Below are 12,343 nucleotides of genomic sequence, written 5' to 3' on the forward strand. Positions count from 1 at the left end.
TAAGGGAATAGCACGGACCTGAACAGTAAGGGAATAGCACGGACCTGAACAGTAAGGGGATAGCACGGACCTGAACAGTAAGGAAATAGCATGGACCTGAACAGTAAGGGGATAGCACGCACCTGAACAGTAAGGGGATAGCACGGACCTGAACAGTAAGGGGATAGCACGGACCTGAACAGTAAGGGGATAAGGGAATAGCACGGACCTGAACAGTAAGGGAATAGCACGGACCTGAACAGTAAGGGGATAGCACGGACCTGAACAGTAAGGGGATAGCACGGACCTGAACAGTAAGAGAATAGCACGGACCTGAACAGTAAGGGAATAGCACGGACCTGAACAGTAAGGGAGTAGCACGGACCTGAACAGTAAGGGAATAGCACGGACCTGAACAGTAAGGGATTAGCACGGACCTGAACAGTAAGGGGATAAGGGAATAGCACGGACCTGAACAGTAAGGGAATAGCACGGACCTGAACAGTAAGGGGATAAGGGAATAGCACGGACCTGAACAGTAAGGGAATAGCACGGACCTGAACAGTAAGGGAATAGCACGGACCTGAACAGTAAGGGGATAGCACGGACCTGAACAGTAAGGGAATAGCACGGACCTGAACAGTAAGGGAATAGCACGGACCTGAACAGTAAGGGGATAGCACGGACCCGAACAGTAAGGGAATCGCACGGACCTGAACAGTAAGGGAATAGCACAGACCTGAACAGTAAGGGAATAGCACGGACCTGAACAGTAAGGGAATAGCACGGACCTGAACAGTAAGGGGATAGCACGGACCTGAACAGTAAGGGAATAGCACGGACCTGAACAGTAAGGGAGTAGCACGGACCAGAACAGTAAGGAAATAGCATGGACCTGAACAGTAAGGGGATAGCACGGACCTGAACAGTAAGGAAATAGCATGGACCTGAACAGTAAGGGAATAGCACGGACCTGAACAGTAAGGGAATAGCACGCACCTGAACAGTAAGGGGATAGCACGGACCTGAACAGTAAGGGGATAGCACGGACCTGAACAGTAAGGGGATAAGGGAATAGCACGGACCTGAACAGTAAGGGAATAGCACGGACCTGAACAGTAAGGGGATAGCACGGACCTGAACAGTAAGGGGATAGCACGGACCTGAACAGTAAGAGAATAGCACGGACCTGAACAGTAAGGGAATAGCACGGACCTGAACAGTAAGGGAGTAGCACGGACCTGAACAGTAAGGGAATAGCACGGACCTGAACAGTAAGGGATTAGCACGGACCTGAACAGTAAGGAAATAGCACGGACCTGAACAGTAAGGGAATAGCACGGACCTGAACAGTAAGGGGATAGCACGGACCTGAACAGTAAGGGAATAGCACGGACCTGAACAGTAAGGGAATAGCACGGACCTGAACAGTAAGGGGATAGCACGGACCCGAACAGTAAGGGAATCGCACGGACCTGAACAGTAAGGGAATAGCACAGACCTGAACAGTAAGGGAGTAGCACGGACCTGAACAGTAAGGGAATCGCACGGACCTGAACAGTAAGGGAATAGCACAGACCTGAACAGTAAGGGAATAGCACGGACCTGAACAGTAAGGGAATAGCACAGACCTGAACAGTAAGGGAATAGCACGGACCTGAACAGTAAGGGAATAGCACGGACCTGAACAGTAAGGGAGTAGCACGGACCTGAACAGTAAGGAAATAGCATGGACCTGAACAGTAAGGGAATAGCACGGACCTGAACAGTAAGGGAATCGCACGGACCTGAACAGTAAGGGGATAGCACGGACCTGAACAGTAAGGGGATAGCACGGACCTGAACAGTAAGGGGATAGCACGGACCTGAACAGTAAGGGGATAGCACGGACCTGAACAGTAAGGGAATAGCACGGACCTGAACAGTAAGGGAATAGCACGGACCTGAACAGTAAGGGAATAGCACGGACCTGAACAGTAAGGGAATAGCACGGACCTGAACAGTAAGGGGATAGCACGGACCTGAACAGTAAGGGGATAGCACGGACCTGAACAGTAAGGGAATAGCATGGACCTGAACAGTAAGGGAATAGCACGGACCTGAACAGTAAGGGAATAGCACGTACCTGAACAGTAAGGGAATAGCACAGACGTGAACAGTAAGGGAATAGCACGGACCTGAACAGTAAGGGAATAGCACAGACCTGAACAGTAAGGGAATAGCACGGACCTGAACAGTAAGCGGATAGCACGGACCTGAACAGTAAGGGGATAGCACGGACCCGAACAGTAAGGGAATCGCACGGACCTGAACAGTAAGGGAATAGCACAGACCTGAACAGTAAGAGAATAGCACGGACCTGAACAGTAAGGGAATAGCATGGACCTGAACAGTAAGGGAATAGCACAGACCTGAACAGTAAGGGAATAGCACGGACCTGAACAGTAAGCGGATAGCACGGACCTGAACAGTAAGGGGATAGCACGGACCTGAACAGTAAGGGAATAGCACAGACCTGAACAGTAAGGGAATCGCACGGACCTGAACAGTAAGCGGATAGCACGGACCTGAACAGTAAGGGGATAGCACGGACCTGAACAGTAAGGGAATAGCACAGACCTGAACAGTAAGGGGATAGCACGGACCTGAACAGTAAGGGAATAGCACGGACCTGAACAGTAAGGGGATAGCACGGACCTGAACAGTAAGGGAATAGCACGCACCTGAACAGTAAGGGAATAGCACGGACCTGAACAGTAAGGGAATAGCACGGACCTGAACAGTAAGGGAATAGCACGGACCTGAACAGTAAGGGGATAGCACGGACCTGAACAGTAAGGGGATAGCACGGACCTGAACAGTAAGGGGATAAGGGGATAGCACGGACCTGAACAGTAAGGGGATAGCACGGACCTGAACAGTAAGGGAATAGCACAGACCTGAACAGTAAGGGGATAGCACGGACCTGAACAGTAAGGGAATAGCACGGACCTGAACAGTAAGGGAATAGCACGCACCTGAACAGTAAGGGAATAGCACGGACCTGAACAGTAAGGGGATAAGGGAATAGCACTGACCTGAACAGTAAGGGAATAGCACGGAACTGAACAGTAAGGGGATAGCACGGACCTGAACAGTAAGGGGATAAGGGAATAGCACGGACCTGAACAGTAAGGAAATAGCACGGACCTGAACAGTAAGGGAATAGCACGGACCTGAACAGTAAGGGAATAGCACGGCCCTGAACAGTAAGGGAATAGCACGGACCTGAACAGTAAGGGAATAGCACGGACCTGAACAGTAAGGGAATAGCACGGACCCGAACAGTAAGGGAATAGCATGGACCTGAACAGTAAGGGAATAGCACGGACCTGAACAGTAAGGGGATAGCACGGACCTGAACAGTAAGGGGATAGCACGGACCTGAACAGTAAGAGAATAGCACGGACCTGAACAGTAAGGGAATAGCACGGACCTGAACAGTAAGGGGATAGCACGGACCTGAACAGTAAGGGAATAGCACGGACCCGAACAGTAAGGGAATCGCACGGACCTGAACAGTAAGGGAATAGCACGGACCTGAACAGTAAGGGAGTAGCACGGACCTGAACAGTAAGGGAATAGCACGGACCTGAACAGTAAGGGGATAGCACGGACCTGAACAGTAAGGGGATAGCACGGACCTGAACAGTAAGGGGATAGCACAGACCTGAACAGTAAGGGGATAGCACGGACCTGAACAGTAAGGGGATAGCACGGACCTGAACAGTAAGGGAATAGCACAGACCTGAACAGTAAGGGAATAGCACGGACCTGAACAGTAAGGGGATAGCACGGACCTGAACAGTAAGGGGATAGCACGGACCTGAACAGTAAGGGGATAGCACAGACCTGAACAGTAAGGGAATAGCACGGACCTGAACAGTAAGGGGATAGCACGGACCAGAACAGTAAGGGAATAGCACGGACCTGAACAGTAAGGGAATAGTACGGACCTGAACAGTAAGGGGATAGCACGGACCTGAACAGTAAGGGAATAGCACGGACCTGAACAGTAAGGGGATAAGGGGATAGCACGGACCTGAACAGTAAGGGGATAGCACGGACCTGAACAGTAAGGGAATAGCACAGACCTGAACAGTAAGGGGATAGCACGGACCTGAACAGTAAGGGAATAGCACGGACCTGAACAGTAAGGGAATAGCACGCACCTGAACAGTAAGGGAATAGCACGGACCTGAACAGTAAGGGGATAAGGGAATAGCATGGACCTGAACAGTAAGGGAATAGCACGGAACTGAACAGTAAGGGGATAGCACGGACCTGAACAGTAAGGGGATAAGGGAATAGCACGGACCTGAACAGTAAGGAAATAGCACGGACCTGAACAGTAAGGGAATAGCACGGACCTGAACAGTAAGGGAATAGCACGGACCTGAACAGTAAGGGAATAGCACGGACCTGAACAGTAAGGGAATAGCACGGACCTGAACAGTAAGGGGATAAGGGAATAGCACGAACCTGAACAGTAAGGGAATAGCACGGACCTGAACAGTAAGGGGATAGCACGGACCTGAACAGTAAGGGGATAAGGGAATAGCACGGACCTGAACAGTAAGGGAATGGCATGGACCTGAACAGTAAGGGGATAGCACGGACCTGAACAGTAAGAGAATAGCACGGACCTGAACAGTAAGGGAATAGCACGGACCTGAACAGTAAGGGGATAGCACGGACCTGAACAGTAAGGGGATAGCACGGACCTGAACAGTAAGGGGATAGCACGGACCTGAACAGTAAGGGGATAGCACGGACCTGAACAGTAAGGGAATAGCACGGACCTGAACAGTAAGGGAATAGCACGGACCTGAACAGTAAGGGGATAGCACGGACCTGAACAGTAAGGGGATAAGGGAATAGCACGGACCTGAACAGTAAGGGGATAAGGGAATAGCACGGACCTGAACAGTAAGGGAATAGCACGGACCTGAACAGTAAGGGGATAGCACGGACCTGAACAGTAAGGGGATAGCACGGACCTGAACAGTAAGGGGATAGCACGGACCTGAACAGTAAGGGAATAGCACGGACCTGAACAGTAAGGGAATAGCACAGACCTGAACAGTAAGGGGATAGCACGGACCTGAACAGTAAGGGAATAGCACGGACCTGAACAGTAAGGGGATAGCACGGACCTGAACAGTAAGGGAATAGCACGGACCTGAACAGTAAGGGAATAGCACGGACCTGAACAGTAAGGGGATAGCACGGACCTGAACATTAAGGGAATAGCACGGACCTGAACAGTAAGGGGATAGCACAGACCTGAACAGTAAGGGAATAGCACGGACCTGAACAGTAAGGGAATAGCACAGACCTGAACAGTAAGGGAATAGCACGGACCTGAACAGTAAGGGGATAGCACGGACCTGAACAGTAAGGGGATAGCACGGACCTGAACAGTAAGGGGATAGCACGGACCTGAACAGTAAGGGGATAGGTGTAGAGAGCACTCAGATGAGATAAGCTGGTGTCAATGACAGTACAGAGATGGTGTTAATACAGAAACCTACCCTCTCTCTGTGCTGCCTGTCCGTCTCCCCCTGGAGGGCGAAGATATCTGAGGAGTTCATGATGTCCATCTTAGGGAAGTGAGATTCTTCTCGGATAGTCCAAACCTCATTGGACAGTCTGTAGGAGATGGTTTTGATCTGACCTTAAAAACACAAGAAAAATAACCCAGTATTGCCATTTTTGTCTAAGAGTGCAAAGTCACTATACTCAGCATCTCATATTAGTTACATTAAATAGTTACAATTGTTATAATCTATCAAGGTGTTTTAGTGAGAACATGAAAATGGACTCTTACCTGAAAAAAATCGGTTCTGATTGCCTTTCTTCAGGACCTTCTGAAGTTCCCATTCCCGCAACCTTAAGTTAAAATAGAGTTTGGCCTTCCTCAGAGTGTATCATCAGAACAGCTTGGAGTGATGGAGACCACATTGGGAGGTTAAGTGGAAATCTCTCTGAAGATCGAGATCCCAAGCCATCCTCCTCTTCTGTCCAAAACTCAAGACTTTGACAGAAATGTGTCCCTTTGACCACGTTTAGCTTTTAAGTCTAAAAAGGGCCCATAGAGCTCCACAGTGGGGTTGTCATAATACCCATAAAACCTAGCGGTCAAACAGGGAAATGGTTCCAATCATTTTAGCACTTCATTTTTGGGTGGTAAATACAGGCGAGTATATTGATAAAAGTCACCTTGCCCTAGAGAGATCAAAACGTCACGCCATGGTAAGCCTACACAGAACACAGCCCTTATTTTAAGTATTTTTAAAATCCCCTATGGGAGAAATGAATGGTGGAAAAACGATTGGAACCATTTCTCTGTTTGACCGCAAGGTTTTATGGGTAATATGACTTGTACTGTGGTACTCTATTACACATGTATGTTGAGAGGTGTGAGGTACACCATCATTCGATTAGAGGCTAATTCTTATATTTTTTTTGTACTTTATACCCCCTTTACTCTCCAATTTCATGATGTCCAATTGTTAGTTAAAGTCTTGTCCCATCGCTGCAACTCCCGTACGGACTCGGGAGAGGCGAAGGTCGAGAGCCATGCTTCCTCCGAAACACGACATCGCTTCTTGACACACTGCTCGCTTAACCCGGAAGCCAGCCGCACTAATGTGTTGGAGGAAACACTGTACAGCTGGCGACCGGAAGTCAGCGTGCATGCACCCGGCCGCCACAAGGAGTCACTAGAGCACGATGGGACAAGGACATCCCAGCCGGCCAAACCCTCCCCTAACCCGGACGACGCTGGGCCAATTGTGCGCTGCCTCATGGATCTCCCTGTCACGGCCGGCTGCGACACAGCCCGGGATCGAACAGGTATCTGTAGTGACGCCTCTAGCACTGCGATGCAGTACTTTAGACAGCTGTGCCGTTCTGGAGGCCCGATTAGAGACAATTTATGCTTGATCCAAAAACGTGGTCGGGGACTCCGTATGGAGGGTGTGACGCAATTGCGGAGCCTCTGGAGGCACACAGAGTCCAAACTGAGCTCCATACCCCATTGCTGTGTGCCTCTCAAATTTTGTAACAATGCAGAGGGCTCCGTATAGCTCCGCATTCACATGATTGTTTGATGGTAGATGGGGGCGGGAGGTCCTGTATAAACACAAACTCACTCCCTTGACAACTTCCTTCACAACAGCTCTGAGCTGCTCCGCGAAACTCAATAAGTATTGTATGAATGTCCTGACTTCTGCAGAGGCCGTATCACCATAAATACTGCATGGCCAACGCAGACCACAGACTGACCGCGCAGCGCCTTTTACAGGAGACGACTGCAGGGGGTTTCAAACAGCTGACACCAAAATGAACAGGGTATAACCAAAATTAGATCCACTCACCTCTGCTCTGCCCGCTCCTTTGCAGCTCTCTTCTCGTGTTTGTTCATGAAGGGTGGGTGAGGGCCCACATCAATCTTCCTGTTCATCTCCACGGCAGCTAAGGCCCGCTCCTCTTCCAGGAGAAACGCTCGCATTTTCTGAGCCCGTTCACAGCAAAAGAGCTGAGTAGAAACATAATAAAACAACTGTTCAATGGGAGTAGGAGATAACTTAATGCTAACTTAATTGTAACCCATATCTACAATCTTAGCAGCATGTGATCCACACCAGGAACGATAAAGGAACATAAGAATGCAATCATTCCAGTCTCTCTCTGAAACAGGTATTTAAAGACTGGCCCATTGTCACTTGCATTGATTTGCTTTGAATTGATAGTCTAAAGAACAACTTCACTGTCAGCAGGACTCACCAATTCCAGGTCACGATTATTTTCCAATTGTTCCCGGCGTATGAAAGGGTTACAGGGTTGCTGGCAGTAGTCACATAGAACAAACTCTATTTTCCGTTTGGACTGAGCCTCATTGGATCCAGAGATGGACAACACTGAGATCTAGAGAAGGCAAGCTTCACCATCATCACTCCTCTCGTGCAAAATGTCGTACAGTACCATAGTATGTACGTATGCATGTACCGTTGAAGTTGGAAGTTTACATACACCTTAGCCAAATACATTTAAACTCAGTTTCACAATTCACAATTCCATTTAATCCTAGTAAACGTTCCCTGTCTTAGGTCAGTTAGGATCACCACTTTACTTTAAGAATGTGAAATGTTAGAATAATAGTAGAATGATTTATTTCAGATTTTATTTCTTTCATCACATTCCCAGTGGGTCAGAAGTTTACATACACTTAATTACTATTTTGTAGCGTCGCTTTTAAATTGTTAAACTTGGGTCAAACGTTTCAGGTAGCCTTCCACAAGCTTTCCACAATAAGTTCGGTAAATTTTGGCCCATTCCTCCTGACAGAGCTGCTGTAACTGAGTCAGGTTTGTAGGCCTCCTTGCTCGTACACGCTTTTTCAGTTCTGCCCACAAATTTTCTATAGGATTGAGGTCAGGGCTTTGTGATGGCCACTCCATTACCTTGACTTTGTTGTCCTTAAGCCATTTTGCCACAACTTTGGAAGTATGCTTGGGTTCATTGTCCATTTGGAAGACCCATTTGCAACCAAGCTTTAACGTCCTGTCTGATGTCTTGAGATGTTGCTTCAATATATCCACATCATTTTCCTGCCTCATGCCATCTATTTTGTGAAGTGCACCAGTCCCTCCTGCAGCAAAGCACCCCCACAACATGATGCTGCCACCCCTGTGCTTCACGGTTGGGATGGTGTTCTTTGGCTTGCAAGCCTCCCCCTTTTTCCTCCAAACATAACGACTGTCATTATGGCCAAACAGTTCTATTTTTGTTTCATCACACCAGAGGACATTTCTCCAAAAAGCGGCCTTTCAGGTTATGTCAATATAGGACTCGTTTTACTGTGGATATAGATACCTTTGTACCTGTTTCCTCCAGCATCTCCACAAGGTCCTTTGCTGTTGTTCTGGGATTGATTGGCACTTTTCGCACCAAAGTATATTCATCTCTAGGAGACAGAACGCGTCTCCTTCCTGAGTGGTACGACGACTGCGTGATCCCATAGTGTTTACACTTGCGTACTATTGTTTGTACAGATGAACGTGGTACCGTCAGGCATTTGGAAATTGCTCCCAAGGATGAACCAGATTTGTGGAAGTCCACAATTTTTTTCTGAGGTCTTTCTGATTTCTTTAGATTTTCCCATGATGTCAAGCAAAGAGGCATTTACATTTTAGTCATTTAGCAGACACTCTTATCCAGAGCCACTTACAGTAGTGAATACATACATTTCATACATAGTTTTTTTTTTTTTTTGGTACTGGCCCCCCGTGGGAATCAAACCGACAACCCTGGCGTTGCACACACCATGCTGGCGTTGCAAACACCATGCTCTACCAACTGAGCCACAGGGAAGGCACTGAGTTTGAAGGTAGGCCTTGAAATACATCCACATGTACACCTCCAATTGACTCAAATTATGTCAATTAGCCTATAAGAAGCGTCTAAAGCCATGACATAATGTTTTGGAGTTTTCCAAGCTGTTTAAAGGCACAGTCAACTTAGTGTATGTAAACTTTTGACCCACTGGAATTGTGATACAGTGAATTATAAGCTAAATAATCTGTCTGTAAACAATTTTTGGAAAAATGACTTGTCATGCACAAAGTAGATGTCCTAACCGACTTGTTAACAAGAAATTTGTGGAGTGGTTGAAAAACAAGTTTTAATGACTCCAACCTAAGTGCATGTACAGTACTATATTACTATAGTATGCATGTACAGTACCATAGTATGCATGTACAGTACTACATTATGCATGTACAGTACTGTATTATGCATGTACAGTACTATAGTATGTACGTACAGTAGTATATTATGCATGTACAGTACCATAGAATGCATGTACAGTACTATAATATGTATGTATGCATGTACAGTACTATATTATGCATGTACAATACCATAGTATGTATGTATGTACAGTAACAGTATGCATGTACAGTACCATAGTATGCATGTACAGTACCATAGCATGTATGTATGTACAGTACTATATTATGCATGTACAGTACCATAGCATGTATGTACAGTACTATATTATGCATGTACAGTACCATAGTATGTATGTACAGTACTATATTATGCATGTACAGTACTATAGAATGTATGTACAGTACTATATTGTGTATGCATGTTCAGTACCAGTCAGATGTTTGGACACACCTACTCATTCATGGGTTTTTCTTTATTTTTTTTACTAATTTCTACATTGTAGAATAATAGCGAAGACATCAAAACTATGAAATAACACATATGGAATCATGTAGTAACCAAAAAAGTATTAAACAAATCAAAATATATTTTATATTTGAGACTCTTCAAAAGTAGACACCCTTTGCCTTGATGACAGCTTTGCACACTCTTGGCATTCTATCAATCCATCTGTAAATAGCATATCCAACTACCCCATCCCCATATTGTTTTTTTGTTTTTTTGCTCCTTTGCACCCCAGTATCTCTACTTGCACATCAATCACTCCAGTGTTTAATTGCTCAATTGTAAATACTTCACCACTACAGCCAATTTATTGCCTTTCTCCCTAATCGTACCTCATTTGCATACACTGTATATTGACTTTTCTATTGTGTTATTGACTGTACGTTTGTTTATTCCATGTGTAACTCTGTGTTGTTGTTTGTGTCGCACTGCTTTGCTTTATCTTGGCCAGGTCGCAGTTGTAAATGAGAACTTGTTCAACCTGGTTAAATAAAGGTGAAATAAAAAAATTTAAAAAATTCACCTGGAATGCTTTTCCAACAGTCTTGAAGGAGTTCCCACATATGCTGAGCACTTGTTGGCTGCTTTTCCTTCACTCTGTGGTCCAACAAATCCCAAAACATCTCAATTGGGTTGAGGTCGGGTGATTGTGGAGGCCAGGTCATCTGATGCAGCACTCCATAACTCTCCTTCTTGGTCAAATAGCCCTTACATAGCTTGGAGGTTTGTTGGGTCATTGCCCTGTTGAAAAACAAATGATAGTGGGACTAAGCCAAAACCAGATGGGATGGTGTATCGCTGCAGAATGCTGTGGTAGCCATGCTGGTTAAGTATGCCTTGAACTCTAAATGAATCACAAACAGTGTCACCAGCAAAGCACCCACACACCATAACACCTCCTCCTCCATGCTTTACGGTGGAAAATACACATACGGAGATCATCCGTTCACCCACACCGCTTCTCACAAAGACACGGTGGTTGGGACCAAAAATCTCCAATTTGGACCCCAGAACAAAGGACACATTTTCACCGGTCTAATGTCCATTGCTCGTGTTCCTTGGCCCAAGCAAGTCTCTTCTACTTATTGGTGTCCTTTAGTAGTGGTTTCTTTGCTGCAAATCAACCATGAAGGTCTGATTCTCTCTAACTCTAACAAACTTATCCTCTGCAGCAGAGGTACCTCTGGGTCTTCCATTACTGTGGCTGTCCTCATGGGAGCCAGTTTCATCATAGCGCTTGATGAAACTTTCAAAGTTCGGTATTGACTGACCTTCATGTCTTAAAGTAATGATAGACTGTCGTTTTTCTTTGCTTATTTCAGTTGTTCTTGCCATAATATGGACTTGGTCTTCTACCAAATAGGGCTGTCTTTTGAATACCCCCCTACCTTGTCACAACACAACCGATTGGCTCAAACGCATTAACTTGTTATGGATAGGGGGCAGTATTTTCACGGCCGGATAAAAAACGTACCCGATTTAATCTGGTTATTAATCCTGCCCAGAAACTAGAATATGCATATAATTAGTAGCTTTGGATAGAAAACACTCCAAAGTTTCTAAAACTGTTTGAATGGTGTCTGTGAGTATAACAGAACTCAAATGGCAGGCCAAAACCTGAGAAGATTCTGTACAGGAAGTACCCTGTCTGACCATTTCTTGGCCTTCTTTGTCATCTCTATCCAAAACAAAGGATCTCTGCTGTAACGTTACATTTTCTAAGGCTCCCATAGGCTCTCAGAAGGCGCCAGAACGTTGAATGATGACTTTGCAGCCCATGGCTGAAAAACAGTAGCGCATTTGGTAAGTGGTCGATCTGAGAACAATGAGACGGGTGCGCGCGTGCACGTGAAGAGTCCATTTTAGATTATCAGTCTTTGAACGAAAACAACGACTCCCGGTCGGAATATTTTCACTATTTTACGAGAAAAATCGCATAAACATTGATTTTAAACAGCGTTTGACATGCTTCGAAGTACGTTAATGGAATATTTTGAAATGTTTTGTCACGATACGCGTCCGCGCGTCACCCTTCGTTACCCTTCGGTTATTGTGTCTTGAACGCACTAACAAAACGCCGCTA

The sequence above is a fragment of the Salmo salar genome, chromosome 25, assembly GCF_965601325.2.
Source record: "Salmo salar chromosome 25, fSalSal1, whole genome shotgun sequence".
NCBI classification, from domain to species: Eukaryota; Metazoa; Chordata; class Actinopteri; order Salmoniformes; family Salmonidae; genus Salmo; species Salmo salar.